This window comes from Leptidea sinapis, chromosome 4 (assembly GCF_905404315.1).
Source record: "Leptidea sinapis chromosome 4, ilLepSina1.1, whole genome shotgun sequence".
NCBI lineage: Eukaryota > Metazoa > Arthropoda > Insecta > Lepidoptera > Pieridae > Leptidea > Leptidea sinapis.
Genome location: NC_066268.1, coordinates 16,704,560 through 16,726,161, shown reverse-complemented (window position 1 = coordinate 16,726,161; position 21,602 = coordinate 16,704,560). Strand labels below are relative to the sequence as shown.

Genomic DNA, 21,602 nt, shown 5'->3' with positions numbered 1-21,602 from the left:
TCAACATCCTCAATTGTTCCACATGAATCACATAGAGGTGACTCCGCAATTTTCAATTTCTAATTCATAATGTAATGTACCATTTAATCGACAATTTATACCGAAAATAGACATTTATAAGAGCGGCAACACTCTTGTGATTCCTCTGGTGTTACCCGAGATCTCTACGCTCGTTTGTCCTCCGCTTCCATAAAAAAAAATCATCTCAGTTTGGTTGTATGTGGAACAATATGTATATAATATCCGCTTTATAACGCGTATTCTTGTAATATAATTGCTCTTAAGAAACTTGCCATCAAAAAAAGTTTCCTATTCATTTTGCAAATTACTCAAATACTAATCTAAATTAGACATCAAATCAATTTTAAATAAACGGGACAACAATTTAAATTGATAATTTAAGGTAAGTTAAATACCTTAATTCTATAAAAATACAGTAGATTGTTTTTAACACTTTCAAGAACTTAAGACATTTATATCACATCGTAGAAACACAAGAAGAGGTACCTATATATTATGTAAAAATTTGCATGAAGAGTTTATTTTTAATCCGTTCTTTACGAAGAAAACCCAGTCTTGATAACAACAGAAGATAAGGCATATAAACATCTACGATCATAAATTAGGATAAAAGGAAGAATAAGGATATACTAGAGTGTGTCTACACTCTAGTATATCCTAATCCTTCTAAGGTCGTCTGACCTGACTCGAAAACGAATCACCAATTTTGATTTGTCAATGTGTACGGTGACAGTGCCAGTGATTTAATATTTATAATACTAAGGAACTAATTCCAAGCGTGGCTGTATATATATTTTACTAAAAAGAATTCTGGGAATGTTTCTTGCACCGTTTTTTCTCTCTCAGAGCGCCATTTGTTTTCGAAGCGGTGGTAGTGTAGTATCTATCTTGCTGTATCTACCCTAGACATGATCTTCACTCTAGCACGAGTTGTTTCTCTTATACACTAGTATATTGGTAGTCTGCAATCATAACACAGGTAAATGAAACTTAACAGCCTGAACTCAATTCTGAATTAACAAGTTAACAATCACGCAGACTCTAGATGTGTGGGTGAAGCTGCTACACATCGTCGCGTTCTCGTCGGGTACATCATTAAGGAGCATTCAGAGAGTCCGACAATATTCTTCATTTGCGTACGGGGTGGTCGTCATTTGGCGCATTGTGACGGACGAGCACCGAGCGGGACACCCGCCCTTAACTGCAGATGCAATGCCGGCGCCTTAATTGTACCCTTGTTTGCATGCAGGCTGCAGAATTTACACTTCACTTATGTTCGGCTTAAACTACATTTTAGGCTCAATAAGCAAAGATCTCCAAATGAATTCCTTCATTCCATGTTGTGATACTTGAAACGCTTCCTGAAGTATAATGTGCTGATTGCGTTGCAGCTTGAATGCATATTGGGTTGGCTCAGGTTTAAGTCTGTAGAAAATCATTGTAAAACACTATTATTTCTAGAAGACTGATGTATTCCTGGAAAAAACTTTCCACGACACATGTTTCGGGATTAGTGTATCTAAGTCGACACCGTATCGATAAAATATAATACTGATTGATTTACTAAATCGAAGTATTTAACCTCCGGTGTCTGTACATTGCATGTCATATAGTTTGCGGTAGAACTGGTCTTACAAAACTCTTGTATTGCTTCTTTAATTTCTTATTTCTTCCTTGGGTAAACTCATCCAAATCACGGAAAATGATATGAGTCTGCTAGAACAAGGATTGGCATGTACAGAGGATGTCAGAGAGTTTCTAAATATACACCTGTAGATTTACATCGGTTTCTCGAATTCTTGCGTTATCATGGAGTAATAATAATGAAGATCGATTCATTGAAGTTCAGTACAATAAAATCCTGCTGTCATTATTTAACCAGATTCTGAGAAAGTTGTAGTAAACTACACCATGAAGTCTCAAAACAGTTGCCATCATTTTTCTATAGGGAAGCTTCGATTTGACTCATTTTTGCGGCTTTTGCTGGTGTAGGACTATCCACACAACCCACTTTTCATCAAACTTCCCAATCCTTCCCAAAATCCCTGCATTTCTGTGCCGGTTCAACATGGTAAGGCATGCTTCAACGTGTCCTTCTGACCTGTCCAACTGACCTATAGTTAAATTATGGGGCTCTCAATTTTTCTAGCCTTTTTATTAAACTGATTTGACGCACATGGGTTAATGTTGTTGGCATGATAACATCTCGCAATGCAACTAACCGACAGAAATAGAATGGCGATTCTACCAAGAATTAACGACTAAGAAGGATGCTCACATCAATGCCGCTATAATTCCTCGATAGTTTGGTGCCAATTATAATTACAATACTCGATAGCTTCTACTATAGCATTTAATTCATAATTATTTACCTTAGTGGCTGGTCTTACTCGGGGTACATTCTTTGAGCCGAAGTTTCCTTTATGGAAGCGATTAAATCAACAGCGCATGGTGCGATCATTATCCATATTCTGCCCAAACACAGCATTGATATTGCGAGCTGTCTCTGCTGTTTACTCTAATTTTCAATATACCTATCGATCAACACTCATAAGTCCGTATGAAAAAAAAAATGAAAGTAATTAATCCAACAATCCAACATTGTACATTTATTAAATGTACAATATTCTACCTGTCATGTGAAAGAAGTTTCTCTTTATAATCTTGCACCAGAGAGGTCTTATCCAAAGTAGCCGGTATGGCAAAGCGCAATATCATAGTTGACCACAGTGAAAAATATATCTAATCGACTTTCAAGGCGCTTTCATTTCTGATCGGTGGTTCAGTGCCCAGTGGATACATTCCTGAACCTGTGCCACATACATAATAACAAAATAATATCAAAAGAAACAATCGAAGTGCAGCTGTAAATGTTTCAACCGTAGACTTTTTAGAAAATCGAATCTGTTCCCCGTTCCTTGGAGGCACTCAAATAGATTGACTAACAGTATTGTTAAAATTCCGCTGCAAAAGACACCATTAAATTTATTGAACCACTTCTCACATTACTCGCCATTTATTAAGTTGTATTTAACCAGCATTCATTCACTCCGGGAACATAACTCACTTACACTTTATTTCACTCCAGTATGCAAATGCACTCCAATTAGCGGAACTTATGTTTCTACGTCGGTATTACTCATTATTTCAAGCAGTACTTTTTGCCTCAGTATCACGACCGCTTTAATTAACCCAACCCACCCAAGAACAAGATGGAGGTCCTTCAATATTTTGCTTATTAACGTCTAATCTTTAACGATATCTGGCTATGTTAATTAAATTATTAATTAAATAGTATAGGGAATTGCTGCGGCCCGAAATTTTAAACTTAACGTTCATTGTCGTAATGACGGACCGCCGAGTATACAAGGGGAGGCAAATTAATCAAATAATACGGTACGGCGCGGGGCGGGGGCGACCCCTCCCCGCGCGCCTCTCACCCGCAGGCGACCGCGTGCTTCAGTCGCGACCGAATCGCTGCATGGGGAAGTGTCGTCGATCCCCACGGATAACTACTTTTTTCGAAGTTCCCTTTACACGGTTTTTTGTTTTAAAGTATAACAGGAAAGTTTTTGTGTGTTCAACCTTTTGTTTTGTAGAACATAAGAGATCTAAGCCTGTCTTTGCGAGTGTTGTTCGAGTTAATAAGTTTGTGTTTTTTGTTATTGTTGATTTTTTTGGTGCATCGGAGAACGGCGGTTCCACGAGGTAACAAACGTGGACATACATTTAAACGGACCCCCGAGGACAAAAGCCTTTAGGTAACTGTCAAGAAATTGTGCATGCTTCAAAGATGTTGTAAAAAAATAAAAAGGTGAAATGGTCCGGAATTCGTATTCTATATATTATTATCCATCAGTGTTATTATTGGAAGAGATTTTGTTAAGAATACCCGCCATTTAAAAGAAACATTAACATATATACCACGTGTAAGTGCAAAAAGTTGAACTTTTCAAATGAAAATAAACAGTAAACAATAGTAAATAAAGATGGCATGAAATACTCGGCTCAATATAGTGTGTTTGTCTTGTTAGTTGTTACTGGTAATGGATTTTGTAAAACATTCTACAATTTTGAAGGTTATATACCTGATTAGTTAACGATTTCTATTATATTTTGCTATAGTAATACGTTCGGAGGTTATGTTTTGAGAAGTCGTTCGTGTAATATTAAAAACGACAACAGATTTAACGGTTAGTGTGTTACAAAATAGGTATATATTAAGACCAATACTCCGTAACAAGCCTAAACACCACAAAGTTATTGTTAAGTTTCTCGGAATAAACATTCTATTGTGTTAACTGTTAACAAGTTTTAATTTAAATTCAACAGTACTTGCACCTCTTCAACACGATTACTGTAAGATAATTAACCTCCTACTGATTGAAATGATAAAGAAAAGTAATGAGCAAAATAAACGTACTTTTAATTAAATCTTAAAGAGAAACAAATATAAACCAAACCAATTAGGTACCTACCATTTCTGAGTTTGTTCGCAGCAAACAGAAATGATAGGTATACCTTCCTAGCCAACAATAATATTCTTTTTCAATCACTTAACGCTTTAATTATCATGTAGATGTAGATGACAAAAAACCTCGAATTATTACGAAACTAAGTATGTACCTATGTAAGTTTAAATTACTTTTTAAATATATATCTTAGTAGTATTTATACGGACCACTTCATTTCATCACCGGTTTAATTAAAAACGAGTGCCCGTGCCCCTTACCTCCCCCCCTTTTTTCGGGTTGAAGTGTACTACACCCTCCCCCGCATGGGTGTCTCGCTCCGCTTATATTTAGATAATTGTACAATCATCTCATTTAACGAGTCTTTCGTCCGGCACACGGTCTATTGTTTCTTTTTTGTAAACTGGGACAATTTTAGCATTGATTTAAAGATTATTTTACTATTGGATGTGGTTAAATAGAATAAAAATTGATTATTCGCTAATATATAAGTTATGTTTAGACATTCTGCCAGATTCGCTTTAGAAGTTTCTCGAGCGTTGCAAATAACATACGCCTCTGGAAGTTTTGCTATGACTAACTAGGTACTACTCGAAATGTATTTTGTAATCCTAATAAAGGCACAGAGAATCATTTTTTGTATGCTTGGTTATAATAAAAACAACAAAGATTAGAGAAGAAGAATTCATCATCGTACCGGTGTGTCGAATAATCCTTAGTAAAAGTCTATAATTATATCTACACGTCATAACGTTTTTATTTATCACACCTACGTTCCCGAAAGCTTCTCATACTGAATATTCTAGAAACTGAACAATTTTGTATGTACTAAATAGTCATTTCAATGTGAGACTTTAAATATGGCTAAAAGCAAGCTCAAAAAAAAGCCAACAAAGAAATAAGAATAATTAGATAATATGCATTCGTTTTACTAAACGCGAATCATCGATATGATGTACCGAATATTTCTTAATAAAGGCTAACGTATAATTTTTCGTTCCCACTTCGAGAGATATATTTATACCCAGGAGAATGTTCAACAAACAATCCTTTACGCATAAAATATTCATTTCAATCTGAGACTTAGAATGTGGCCTAAAACTTATGTAGATAATCGTCTACTTGCACACAAAGCGGGCATTGAAAGTTCTCAAAAAATAGAGATATTAAATGATACAGTTGTGGGGCGCTCTTAACTCCGAGTGTCGTGAGTTCACACTGATAGAGTCAAATGCAATTAAAAGTTTGACAACGTGCGTGGACGGGCGCGCAGGCTTGCGGCGCTCGCGAATCTCCACCTTAATTTATGCCAGCGATAAGCTGGAGTTATGAGAACCAATTAATAACTTATTTAGGTAACACTTCCGGGATACATATACGATTATCTTAAATCTATTCAAAATTAGCTGTTTCTTTCAAGATAGAATATGATAAATTAGTAATTTTTATCTAGTTTACGAATACCTAATGACTGATTATATGTAATTGATAAAATCTGAGTGTTATCATAAGAACAATATTTCTCTTAATATTGCTGCTACTATATGAATATTGCTGTTCTCCTGTTCTAGTGTACCACACACTCAGCTTAAGCGTTTAACCAAGTGCTTGGCAGAGCTGCTAAAATTATAGGAGATCCAGTACTAAATGAATGGATCGATTGCTTGTGGTTACGTGGTGACGTAGTTACTTCGTCTTCTGTGTTATTTTGGCGTTGAACAAGAAACTCTATCCACCTTCAATCAACTGTTGTCAAAATAAAATTGATAATAATATAATATTTTCTCATCCTGAACATATTGAACTTAAACGTAATATTGAAATAATACAGCCGTCTCTGATTTTTTAGTACTTTGCTGATTTTATTTTATAAAATAAGTCTCCGAAGTACACCATGGTAAAATATTTTCAGTAACCTTACAATAGCCCCGGGCCTCTTTATTAAAACCCCAGTTATAAACTCATCTATAACCTCTGTTATGCTTTTAGAGTTGCCAAATTAAATGCATGAGGTGAAGGAGTGCCGAAGTGGGCAGGATGCCCCGGAAGGCCCCGGGCGATCTATCTAATGAACCAACCACCCCACCGCCTGATTTATTAACGAATTAAATGCATTCTGCTGCACCCTCATGCAAATACACATGTCTATAAATTAATGCTACTTGATTGAGAAATAATTTATGACGTAAGCGTCCATTATCGTGCAATCGGTGCACAGTTTTTGATACTACCCTCTTTTTTGTGCTTTTAACAATTAATTTGCCTCATGCAACTACCTGACACATATTGAAAACAAAACTTTTGTATTACTCGATTACGCTGAAAGGTAAAAAGTTGTGAAGGGATTTAGATAAATTAGATACATAAAATGAACATAAATTGTATGTTTATCAGACAAATTTAAAAGCTTGTACGTAAAGCTTTGCACAGATATTGATTCTTGATTTAAATGACATAAAATTAATAAGACTATAAAGCCGTGCAAATCTGACTTCTTATTTTATAACACTTTACCAGACGCGATAGGAGAGTGACGAACGAATTTCATCGTTGCAGCTTTTTGTGTTGTTAGATTTGTATAGTTTTAAATACTTTATAATATCTGTGCGTTAGAGTTATACTAATAATTTTCTATGTACTACATTATTTATATATACTACTATGGCACTAAGTTGCGAAATATATTTTATCTACAACGATGCTTTAAATCCTCTATTAAAGATTCTGAAACAGTTAGCTTATTACCAACATTAAAACACCCAATGTCGTAATAACCATTACATCATCCAAACGAGTGTTGTAATGTTGTACTGAATTTCATAACAACACTCCTTGGTTTTTTTTGCCGATCCCTTCATGCGCAAAGAATTTCAACAAACAGCCAAATTCTTATTGCTCGATGCGTGGTATCTGTATGAATTTCAAAAAAAGCATATTTTCGTTTACGCGCGTTTCACACTACTAGAACGTGGCGCGCCGTAAAAAAAAGGAGGTTATTCGAAACCCCGCCATTTTTCTTGAAAAAATGAGCGATTCAAGTTTTGACAGCACACCGCCGGATATTTTAAACGCTGCAAAAGAACATAACATTCAAGTGAATGTTAATACTTAGTTTATTTGTATATATTGGAACGAAGTTCCTTACGGCAGGCTTGGTGGGGATAGGGATTTTGCTGCGCGACCGAACTGAAAAAAATGTGATAGTAAAACCGTAAGAAAAAATCCGTGGAAAAAAGTGCGTGGAAAAGTGCATGGAATAAAACCGTTAAATGAGACGTGCGCAGGCGCGACAGTCGCATACACAAGCGAGTAGTGTATAATACCTTTGTCTTTTTTTTTTCAATTTGTGTCGATTCTACATTAGCCGAAGGAACTTCGTTCCTACCTGGTGTCCCACGACACCACATCATTTTTTGTATATAATAAGTTATGGATGATATTAGGTTACTACTAGGACTGGCTGTTTTAATGTTAGCAGTAAGCTAACTGTTTCAGAATCTTTTAGAGGATTCATATTCTGGGTGTAGATAAAGTCTTGTATGCAACTGTTGATAATTAGGTATTAAAACACTCATGTGATACTATTATCACTATATAAACCCACATTCGTGTTTTAATACCCCTTATTTTATAATACTGTGGAATTAAAAACATGAATTCTACTTTTTGACTTTAATAATGCGTTAGATAATGTAATTATTTGTAAATCATGTTGGGGAATGAAATATCTCTACATAGGAAAATATTGAGACGGGCTGGGCTACTCATAATATTGTTGCATCCATTATTCAAGACAGACGGCGAGGGTTCGCGGAGCTCTCAATTATTAAAGACACGTTATAAACACATCCCGAAACTTCTTTAATCTATATTGAATGTTTTGATGGAGAAAACATTGATTCTTGTCCAACATTTTATACCTCGCCGCTTCGAACTATGTTATAATTTTGCTGTCTATTAAACAATATCCTGTAAAATTGGTTCCATGTTTGTTCTAGCAACAAGCAAAGTCATGTTTGACTATAACGATGAAGGTTGTGCTGAGAGAAGTGTTAAAATAAGTAATACCGCTGAGTCAATGGATGTACATAATCGTAATGGATCGCACGTTACAGGCTGAGATTGTAAATATTGTGTTGTTGTGATGACAGTGGAAGAATTGGGAATCTTTGCCAACTCCGGGAAGCAGGCCCTATTATATTGTTGTTATAAAAAGACTTGATCGGCAAAACGCGTATTTGTTATAATTATTATCAGTGGTTATCATCTTACATCACTAGAGCCCACATAAAATAATTCAGAAAAATGAAACTAATTGGTCTAATTAATATTATAGTTTAAATTAGTTTTAACAACGCAATCAAAAGTTTATTTTACTGACATATAAAAACATACACCGAAACCGATTTCTAAATAAAGTTACTGTATTTAAATACGTTTTCATATTGATACTAGCCACAATTTGATTAATTTAAACTTATGAATAGTTAGATAAATCTCCTAAACGCCAAATACGGTTAAATTAAATTCTCATTGAGCCAGTAAGCCCAGGTACACAGGTGCTTCAATATCGCGTATGCCCTCACCCATAAACGCATTGACTAACCGGTTTCCATTTCAGGTTGTATACTACTACTAAGCTATATCCGTTTGGCAGTAACGAATCTTACAATAGATTTACGTTCTGTTACATGACCTCTTACTGTTAAAAACTTCGTTATTGATTCGATGTTTTGATTTTATAAGTTAGTAGTTTGAGTTTAAAAATCTTTTTATTTATCTAAGAATAGGCAAACGGGCAAAAGAGACTCACGTAATAAATAAAGCTATAAAATATTGCTGTCATCTCTGGTCTGGCGCACCCCAGTATCAGCTCTATCCATTTGACCGTGTGCAACGCAGAGCATCTCGAATTGACGGGGACCCAGTTTTCTGTGAACGGCTGGATCACTTGGCATTGCGTAGAGACCTCGCTTCATTGTGTATCTTCTACAGCATTTATCAGGGGGAGTGTTCCGAAGAGCTGTTTCACCTGATTCCGCCGAATTCCACCTTTGAACGACACGCCGCAAATTAGGATATAATCCCCACCATCTGTTGTGTGGCGGTTCTCCACAGTACGGTTTTCAAGGAGCTTTCTTCCACGTAGGACAAAGCTGTGAAATGGGCTTCCTTGTGCGGTGTTTTCGGGACGATATGACATGGGTACCTTAAAAAAAACGCGTACACCTTCTTTAAAGGCTGGCAATGCTCCTGTGATTCGTCTGGTGTTCTAAGAGAATGTCAGCATCGATGATCACTTAATACCAGGTGACCCGTACGCTCGTTTGTCCAACTTTTCCCTAAAAAAAATTGAAGTTGTGAGCAACTGCCCATGGACATCCACAACATGAGGGGTCAAGAGATGCGTTGTCCTCCTTTAGGTTGGGAGTACAAACTTGCACATGCAGCTTGAATGTTGTAGTTGATTGGTTGGTTAAAGATTACAGCCTTGTAAACCAAAGCAAAATCCGAAGCGTTACCGCTATTCTAGGTTATTGAGGGTACCCACGTCATATAAATTTGCAAACGCCGCACAAGAAAGTTCATTACCAAGCTTGGTTTCACTTGGAGGAAAGTTCCTTGAAAACTGTAAAATGTGAAGAAACGCAAAACAATAGAACGATTACAATAGAAACGTAATAAAACACCAGGTTGTAAGGATTATGCTTTGTTGGTGGGGTGTAGTTCGATGGTAGAATTAGACAGCAGGGATCAGGTATAACAGACGCACACTGAACGTCTCCAAGCTCCAAAACGTCATAGATTAAAGTGGAAGATCGACATAGGTGTCAAGTGAAGGGTCCACTTCTTGTCCGTTGATGGCTGATAAAAAAACACATAATTTAAAATTACTAATTAAGAAATTGTTAAGTTTAATAAGGCGTAAAATAAATTTAATGCCCGCAGGAAGCAACCGTGAAATTTAATAGTGAGTTCAACTTTTAGTTAAATTAATGGCCCGTAAGCTATTTTCTTAGGCACTGCAATGTTAGTGTGCATTTAAAGAACCACTACATCTGAATCTCGAAATTGTTCGGACTTTCAAACTCTTCAGTGATATTACTTCCACGCCGAAAGCAGGCAATTTTCTTGTCATCCACTTATAACGTTACGGTAACTCACATTACTGTATTAAATACATGAAGTCGATATCTCCATCCCTTGTCTGTGTCATGGTCACAGACCTGTGATAGCGGCGACACTAATCGTTCATTAAGAACACTAGACATCTATCTAGTTCGGTTCGCTATTTGACGTATCAATTCAGGACAGATGAAAGAATCTCTTGTTATTTTGGTGTTGCAAGAGATGATAGATGCCGATGGTCTCTTAAGTCGATGACACGCAGACTCCTCATATCTTAGAAACCCACAAATTATACACTTCGACTAAGAGACAGGAAAATATTTAAAAATGGGCGATTCATTGAAATAATGAGCCGTTCTGAATCATTAATATTTATAGGAATAACTATTTGGCTTCATATAATATTTATCCAACGATTACCGAGCTCTTACCAACTATTCCTGGAACAGCCAATTTAACCTTAAACAAAAATAAATAGAGTGAGCCATAGTGTGTTTGTTTTGTTTGAGTGACGGTCCCCCGTTACGGCAACTAATAATTATTGTTCAAATAATTGGGGAACTGGGAATAGAATACGATATTTTAAGTCAATTAGAGTTGAGAAGTATGATTCAATGTTATAATGAAGTTTCTCTTTTGCTACGATATGTACGATATTCGACGATATGAACGGGTACTTCGATGAGTTCCGAAATCAATGTTTAAGAGATTACATTTCTTTTACGGCACTTATAAGTATTAATTATTATATATATTTGATTTTTTTATAATTTAATTTTTTTGTTTATGCGGATAATTTGTTTGACCAAAAATCATCAATTGAGCCCCACTCATATCCACGAATATTTTTGAAGTACAACTTCTTTAGGCGCTTACTGACATGAAGGAGTAGTGTGCTTGTATTATTGTTTCACTGTGAAGGACGTCGTCGCTGGTGAAATTATGCAGCTGCAGTGTAGACTAAATATCTTATATCTCATACTGCCGATTGCAACTGCAATGCCATTCACAATTTTAGGGTTCTATCAAAATTCCTGATTGGTACTGCACTGTAATGGGCAGGGCTCGTCACTTATATATTAAATTATTAACCCCCTTATTCAAAATGGTCCGCTAACTTAAAACAGCCGCTTAGGAGTGTTTTTTCTCATTCTGACTTAGGTCAATAGAAGAAGACAGAGTGAGAATTAGCAATGCTTTAAGTTAGCAGACTATTATGAATAGGGGGGTAAAATACACGCATTTTAAAAGTGTTAGATAGTGTAACCAAGTAATCTTATTTATATTGAACTACTTAATTGTCTCCAAATAAAAAAATTCTCGTACAGTGTGATTCTAAATCAAAGCATTTTCACACATAAAATGAAGAACTATATTACCAAAAGTGTAAGCCACCAAATAAATATGTATAAATTATATTAATATAACGATGATAAAATGAGAAGCAGGATTACAGACAGGGACAGGGTGTGTGGAGCCAAGGTAGTTAGGTATCGTACTCTGCGTGCGGCCACTCAACTTTGGCCAGTCATCCTGTTTGATTGTAAGGGGAAGTGGCTCTCGTAATTGGTGATCATTATAATTTTGTGAATCATCTAAATTTACGTCGCTGAGATAATTGCTACTAATTATACTAGGAGGGTTTTAATTTAATTAAAGTTGTTATGTGTTTATCTAATTTGCAGAAGTTATCCGACTGGTTATTGTTACTTAGTTAATAACTTGTGCAGTTATGCGTGTTTCTGCTTTGTGAGTTTAATGTTACCTAATAGACGTGAAGGAATTGGTTCTTAAACGTAAATCAATATTTTTTTTTTAGATCAGATCATCATTGTCAGTTTTTGCCTTTTTTTATATTTTTTATTTTGGTAATGTTATTTATTTTCAAACAGTACTTAAAACAGCTTCATATGATGAGACAGCGAATGTCTCGTGTACCTTTACATATCTAACAACAATTAAAACAGTTCAACACAAAATATTTGTTTTCAGTTCAGACTCCCAAATTTCGTCACGATTGTAACAGCTGTTTGTGAACTAGTCGCGAACGAGACTCTGATATTTTGTGTTTTATATTATATTAGTCATGATATTAAGTTGGAGCTGCAGTTTTTCTTAGTTAGTTAGCGCAACAGAAATATTGTTTTTAAAATCTAAGAATGGCCTCACTTTAAGTATGTTCTTATTTATGATGTAACTTATTTTCTAATCTATGGTGTGCAAATTTTCTTCAAAACAATTTAATATTAAAAATTTCTTCATAAATATAGTTAACTATCTGCAGACTAAAACTTAAACAAACAAGGCGAAAATCTTTTCCTATATCTACAGCAAAGTTATTTATTGAAAAATACCTGTCTCTACCTTTGACACTAAACGCCCGAATTTGTCTTCAATAACACTATACGTATTTGTAATTTATTCAAATTGGGTATTTATATTTCATAACCATCAGCATGACAACGGTCCATCAAAACACGCGCAACTTAGTGAAATTAATAAAACATCTAAAGAGAAAGCTGAGTAAAAGCAGACAAGCAGCCGGTTAATTACGAACAAGGTTCTTGATATGAAACTTCAAATGAAATTGAACATGTAATTTAATTTAACTATTCCAACGTGGATAGTTGGTGGGTAAACAGAGTATTCATATATATGTGCAACATGTATAGAACTATATTACATACTAGGTGCTGCCCGCGATGACATCCGCCTGGAGACAGTGTTCTATTGCGTATAAAAACTGCGTTCTTCACTTTGAGACATAGGCTAATGAAACTTTACAAGTTTCATTAGCCACGCTCTTTATGCCGAAATACAATAATGCTTCTACACATCTGCTTGACGTCAGAAAAAGGCGCCGCTCTGGTACTGTCATAAAAGCTTCCTACTGGTAGAAAAGCAAATGCTTTTCAATGTGTCATAAAAGGCATAAAAGGCATTTATTTTCTCAAAATTGATTCCTTTAGAATTCTTTTTGATGTCATTTCTTATACTACTAGATACTACTACCGCTTCGGAAACAAATGGCGCTCTGAGAGAGAAGAAGCGGCGCAAGAAACTCTCCCAGCATTCTTTTTTCTGCGCTCTTTTCAATAAAAATATACAATATTGTACAGTCGCTATAAAATAATCACAATCTAGTCCCAGGCTGTCCGATCATTTAGATATTCAGCAGTGGAGTAATAGGATTTACGACAGAGCCATTTCTTTATCACGTCCACAAATCTAAATCCTCTTTCAAGATATCTGTACCTTTATAAGAGTTATTATTATTACAAAAATCATCACATCACATAGCCATTGCTAATTAGCTATACTTAACTCAAATTAAATTTTATCACAATACAAGATGACACGACACGCAATGTTATTCCCACAACTTTTACCTTTTTAGATCAAATGTCTGCAATTCTGTTCTTAGCGAAGAGCTCACAAAATAAAGTTTCGTTCCAAATTTGACTTTACTAATGGTGGTGTTGATAGATAACAGTTAACAGAAAACTGAATCAAATGCAGTCTAACTGGCACGTGTTGGCTTTAAGATAAACAATCCTTACATTAGTAGTGGCTGCGATAACATTATTGCAATCGTTAACAGCAAAACTTGACTTTACAATATGTTGCTTCATTATCGGGCCGTCCGGAGCGCTGCCGGCAACTAAGTAGATAACAATCAACTTGAAGACTTGTTCGGGACACGAAATTAATTAAAACAAGTTTGTTCGCGGATCCTATGCAGGGTAACAAAGCCTTGCTGAGTCACCAGGTAATTACAGTACGGCAAACGCCTGCAAGGCGCCTCAGATCTAACATTATTGACACGGGAGTGGGTCAGGGATTGGAAATAATACTCCGCTTATAGGAACGAGTCTTTATTTGCGTTCACTTTTTCTAAACTTGCACTTCGCCGGTCTGCCGCTGTTCCTCTTGTGGGCGGCGGTACCTTCAACGCGTCACACTGCACCGAACACTACTTCTCTTCTGTCTTCTTCTTCTTAGAACACTTCCACTTTTCACTACTTCTTCTTTTCTTCTTCTTCTTCTTTACACTTTCGAGTCAGAACTAGAACTGCCGTAGGCCACGCTTAGTACGGCTTATATACCCCCGGATCCGTTCTATTTTCAAAATGATTCTCCCATTCCATCTTTAAATTGAAATTGTACTAGAAAATTCTTTTAACTATTTTTATCCTGCTTACACATTTTCCATCCCTTTTTTTCTGTTCGATTTGATCCTGAACTTACTAGAAATTTCCTTTAACTTTACAAAACCCAAAAAAATCCATACACTGGTAGGTGTATCGAACCCGGGTCTACAGCGTCTAAAGTAAACACTTTTCCGCTGAGCTACGAGTATTGCTGACGGAGCTGTTGAAATTAACAATGTCTTGAAGTTTGACAACTCTCGTTATATACTTCAAAGGGTTGCTACGCAACATTATCTTCTAATTGTAACCTAGTACAGCTGTTGGCAACCACTTGCAACGTGGCGTTTGGGAGTCAATAATACAATGATACCTTCCGCTATTGTATATGATATATAGCTTTTACTGCAATACCTTCAAGCATAGAGCACAACTCATAACGTCCGTTTGCCCCTTCTTATATATAAAAAAAAAACTACAAAAAACACCCTCCATTAACCCTAGAAAGATCTGATGTAGATGTGCGGCGTCAATCACCTTGTATGGCGTGTACCATCTAAACGCCATCTTAAACCTCCTCAAAGTCACTATGAAGAAAGTTTACATTTATTTTTTACATAATATTCTTTTTTCGATTTACAACATGTCGCTTGTCACCTCTGCTTAAATCACACTTCACACTAATATTAAAAGGCGAAAGTTTGTGAGTGTGTTTTGTTTGTTACTTCTTTACGTACAAACGGCTGGACTAATTTTGATAAAAATTGGTATGCAGGAAGCTGACACCCTGGCACATAAGCTACTTTTCATATATATATTTTATTTACATTATTTATATATTAAAATAAGAAAGAGTTCTCCTGGTGAACGGCTGCGAAAACAATTATTGATAGAACCATTAAATGTTCTAAGGAATTATAGCACACCTATAAATAAAACCGCTACACAATATATATCTACGGTTATTACGGTTTAGCTACAGGAACGTCCACGCGGACAACGACGCGGGCAGCAGCTAGTCTTTAAATTAGTTAACAAAGTGCGGTGTGTCATCGGGAATTTTAATTATATTTCGTGATTAATTATTATGTAAGACGAAGGGAAGGAGTTGAATCGGTGATTGATGAGACTCGGCTCTTCTGGCCCTCATCACACTCATTGTATTCTACTAATTGCGTCTTTTAACTTATCATACTTCGTTTCATTGTTTTGTACATGATGTCTAATTTGATTTATTTATTAGCTGACTCATCTTCGATATTAATTTCGTAATGGCGAAGACAATGGTATGATTTGCTCCTAATAGGGCTGACTCACACTATGTAACGTTATATTGTACTCGTTATTAATACGTGTTACTGATTAATTGAGAACTATAATTGATGTTATTTGACTTGGGTTATACTCAACATTGGCGGTTCATATAAAGTGTGTTTCTACTTTGCATCTTGGTGAGAAATGTTACTTTTTTGGATATAGCAAAATAAGTAAATACCAAGAAATTTTTCATGTGTTCCAATATTTTACTTTTGTAGAAACGATGGTAAATTAATAAAATAAAGATATTAATTACAATTGATAAACGTTCAGTTATAAATAGTGCAGTAGTAAAACAGATACGAATAAAATTAAAAATATAAAATCAACGCTTATTGTGCTAATGTATAATGTCATATGTTATTTATTATACACTTATTCACAAATTATAGTTTTAAATACAATCTTTATGTAAAACACGTGATGAAAAATACTGGGTTAAATATTTTGAGTAAAGATATCGTTTTACACTATTCTATGAGGAGATTAACTTCATGGTGTAGAAATTATTTTTTCTGGTCAAGGTGGACAAACGCGCGTACGGGTCACCTGGTGTTAAGTGATCACCGCCGCCAATTGTCGTGCAACACCAGAGGAATCACAGGAGCGTTGCCGGCCTTACAGGAAGGTGTACGCTTTTGCTTGCTGTGCTTTTTTTTGGAGATATCCATGTCGTATCGTCCGGGAAACACCACACAAAGAAGTTCATTCCAAGCTTAGTAGTAGGGTGGAAGAAAGCTCCTTGAAAACCGCACTGTGGATGACCGCCACACTTCCAGACGGTGTGGATGATATTGTGGCGTGTCGTGCGAAGGAAAGAAGAATTCGGCCTCAGGCAGGAAGTATAAGAATTACGTCGCTGTGCGCGTGTCCTAAATACCTATTTACTCTTTTTGTCTTCGAACGAATCTTTATAAGTACTTAGGTCTCTAATACATCAAAATTCGTGTCACGATATGATGTTTTCACATGTCTTGGTCAGACCGGTCAATGGTGGCATTTAATATGTTTACAACTCTTCATAATATCTGTTAAAAACTGAAGGTTGTGCTTTACTCTCAAAGAACATTAGAACATTGGAAGTTTATTAGTTTCATAATTGAAAATTACCATAAAAAACTTAAAACATGTTTAACAGTGTTGAAATAGGTAATTAATTAGGAGACAACGACATGGCTTATCTTGGAGTTGTGTGAGGAGACGATCTCCTTGGACCGCCGACAGGTGCTCCACTAACCTCTGTTCATGATAACATTATCAGTGTGGCAATAACTAACAGATGTGTACAATAATATAATAATAGTCTCTAATATTTAAATGAATCAATGCATTATTAACAACATTGCGATTTTAACGATAAACTTATTTTTATAATTATAAAATTGTTTTATTGACGTTATAGTAACTATGGCGTGTACATGGGCTACACATTGTTATTAATAAATAATGTTAATTTTAACAAATAAAAATGTGGTAAAGAAAAAAAAATTATGTATCCAAGAAGTTATATATAGTTCTTAGACGTAATGAAACAAAAATTCACTTAAAATAAATATTTTTTATTATTAATTATAATATTTTTTTGTTCGTCGTACTCTAAGCGGGATTATTTTCAATACATCTCCAATCTGACTGTGAAATGTACGCTTATTGAATCTATTCAATGATTACCTGCCACATTAAAATAGTTAATATATAACAATTATACTTAAACAGAGCTCTGATACAGATATGAGCAAGTCGCCGAATGGTATCTTATCTGTTGAGGATATTTGCACAGAGATATAGCTCCGATGACCTATTATATATTATACTAGTGGTCCCGACAGACGTTGTCCTGTACACACGTCTTAAATTTGAAAAATCGGTCCAGCCGTTAGTAGGAGTTCACTAACATACACATGAGTAGGAGAATGATATAATATGGACGGAATTGAGAATCTAAAACAAACTCAAATTCACTGAAACAAACAAAAAAAACATCAAAATCGGTCCAGCCGTTTAGGAGGTAGTTTAATTGTGAATCTAAACCATTCTCGAATCCACCTGAAGACACACACCAATCTCAAATTCACTGGAACACACAAAAATATCATCAAAATCGGTCCAGCCGTTTAGGAGGTAGTTCGATTGTGAATCTAAACCATCCTCGAATCCACCTGAAGACACACAGAAAGTTTCATCAAAATCGGTCCATCCGTCTAGGAGGAGTTCAGTGACATACACACGCACACAATAAATATATATTATATTATACCGCAACTTAACATACATCTGAGTATTGTCATATTTGAAAATCAATTTTATTTGATAGTATTTTCTATTGGTTAACGCGAGTTTTTCACATTTATTATATATATATATATATATCATAATCAATTAAATTAATAAAATTAAACATATATAGCTAAAATAATAATAAAAATGTTACTTTTACGTAAAAACTATTGTATAAATACAATTACAATTTCACGAGTTTTATTCCTTTAAAAAGTTATATGAGTTTAAATAATAAATTTATTAATTTGGACGCGGTGCTCATTAGTCAGTTATTAATGATCACGATTTTTCGTAAACAATCCCTACTACATAATATACAATGAATGTTTCTAATGTGGTTTCTAAAAAGACTTTATAAGACGTCCATGCATTATACGTTAGATGTAACTAGACTAAAAAGTAACACCTTAACTAACCAATCAACAAAAAATTATCTCAAACTAATTAAACACAAGTTATATTGTTTCTGCAGGTTTTTTTCTCGGTCATATCCTTTTAAATAAATGATTTAATTTAACACTACATAAGAACATATACGTATTTTTATTTTAAAAATCGTGACAAAATCCGTTCGGTAATATCCCTCAGATCATACACACAGCCATAAGATTTGCGGGGAAAGTTATTTCAAATGTTGTAAGAGAACGCCTGAATTGGTTCACCTTGTATCTATGTCGGGGTGAGTGTGTTCACACGCGATGATGTTTGTGTGTGTGATGGAGGGTGTTGCTGTCTAAATTGGCAAGACTTATACAGAAGGGTGCGTTAAATACAATTCATGTACAATCAAACAAATGAGTGTCAATAAATACTATTGTAATATTGATCTATTAAGCATCTGATACCATTTTATATAATATCTAAATACTGGGTTGGAAATAACTCACGGTGTCAGGATATTACCTCAGACTGAGTCCATATTATATAACTTCTTAAAAATCACTTAAGTGTGTAGTTGAAATGTCAGAATATCAGAGAGATAGTACTCGAACATTTATAATTATAACCTTTTTGCGGGTATATATAATTATTTTATATATAGTAGGTAGATGATATAATTATTCTGTATATCTGTAGCTATAAATAAGTATGGCGTATTGCGGCTCTGAAATGCACGTTTAAAATTTTAATAAATACTAAAACTTATGTTCAACATTTATTGTTATAAAGTTAAAAAATAAATATAAAAATCGTTCTTTAAAACATTCTTATTTCAAAGTTTACACTTTGATTGAATACTAGATCATTCTATAAAGGTGGATCCCCACTAGATTTACTTTTCTTAAGGATTTTAGTCTGTATTAAGTTTTAACTTTGCATAACATATTTATTATTTAGAATCAGTTATGAGTTTATGACTATTGATAGTAAGGTTCGGTGCCCTTCAACCTTTATCCCGAAGACCCTGACACTCTTTGTTCTCTGTCCAAACAATAGATAGACTCATTGCGTATGCGCAATCTCTACGACCGTTTATACTTACCTATTCAATATTTAATGTTAAAATATTGATTAAATTAGCAAACTTACAAACATGTTATACAATGTTTGAAATTCGGATACGATTCATTTGAATTGTTCTGAAATCTGAATTTTTAATTTTAATAGCTTTTTCTCGTAATTATATTTATAATAATGTTTAGCGGTATGATCTTATAAGTAGTACAATTATTATTCTTACTTATGCCCGTGCGTCTGGGGGGAGGGGGGGTTTTGCCATAATCTCCACGCTTGGCAGGTCAGAAAGATGCTGCTGCCCATCCTCCGTTGTATGTATCCCTTAGTCACCTCTTACGACACCCACAGGAGGAGATGGAGTGGTGCTGAGGCCTTTGTCCAGCAGTGAATGTCTTCCGGATGATATGATGCGCGTTGATTGGAAAAGTTGACCATCTTAGTTGAGAGATTGTCTCAGTTGAAGTCCCTTGGATGCGTGTATCCAAATTCCTTTGCGGCCTTTCATAGCAGTGATCAAATATGATCCTTGGTAATATTGTCAGGCAATAAAATCCTGGTTAAATTGGTTTCGGCGTCGGGTTACGAAACCTGCAGTTGATGGAAGATGGAGTTACGGTGGTGTTCACGTTGGACCAGAATATTTTGAGCTTACTTCACCGTGTGTTCCCGGATAGGGATTCGGATTCGAAGTGGGAATTCGTTGCTCTTAGAACTGGAATATATTTCAATCATAAAAAATGACGTTTATTTTAACCCCAGTCAAATGTATAAAATGTGATTAAAATAATAATAGTAATGGCGTCCAATAGTCTAGAGAGGAAGCTTGGGGCGAGGGGACCCCGCTGTGACGCTCGTTAACAACACAAACAGAGATAAATTATTTTTATCTCGCAATTTACCCCAATCTACTCTATTGTCGATACTCGATGACAGCGATCGTTTAGTAATCGATTTGAGATTATCTCGAATGGTCTATCTATTATCTCATAACGCGTTCTCTCGATTGACTTAATCAGTCGTAATTTTTTTGAATCACTTACTGGATTTTGCCCGCGATATTGTCTACTTGGAATTCTGTAATGGGCCCAGAGACAAATCTTAAACGAGTCGGACTCACCCGTACCTGTAGGGTACCGTACATTTTTTTATGATTTAATTAAAATGTACCTATAGTGATCACATTTTTCACTATACTTGCAGTATGTAACGGTATTATTTGCCAAATTTCACAGTTTAGGTTAACGGAACATACCCTATAAATTTTGATTCCCTCGAGATTGTTGAAATATATGTTTTTGCGGCGTATATTTTTAACAATTCTTTAAATCAAAATGAAATTTAAACTTAAAATATTAGGTATAGTTCTAAAAGGCAGTACCTATCTTTATTTAACGTGATCTTTAAAATTTGATTACAGACACTGTAGAATTGTATATATCGTTTAAATTTCAACTTGATACCTCCACTCGTTCCCGAGGTAAAGTGTCTTGACAGACAGACAGACGGATGAACAGATACACAATAAAATTATTGTATAAGAGTTCCGTCATTCCTTTTGGGATACGGAACCCTAAAATCAATGTTTGTTATTGTTATTATATTTTTTCAAATAAGTACTTATATTAATTAATTGACCTTTACTTTCTCCCTGTTCTAAATTCTGCTCCTAATAATTATACATTGTGTGAAAACTACTTTAAAAGCCTAATACGATAATAAGAACAAAAAACAGGAATAAAAAAAATTGCTTATTTGTCTTCTATAAGAACTAAGTACT

General features: G+C 35.1%; 1 protein-coding gene across 1 annotated transcript in view; it reads left to right on the top strand.

Annotated features, from left to right (window-relative positions):
- The first annotated feature begins 3,495 nt into the window (after positions 1 to 3,495).
- The window catches only part of LOC126979987 (LIM domain transcription factor LMO4), a 154,163-nt gene continuing 136,056 nt past the window's right edge, over positions 3,496 to 21,602 (top strand). The window contains exon 1 of the mRNA XM_050829602.1: positions 3,496 to 3,782. The gene's annotated coding sequence lies outside the window, so the exon portion shown is untranslated. The remainder of the gene's footprint in view (positions 3,783 to 21,602) is intronic.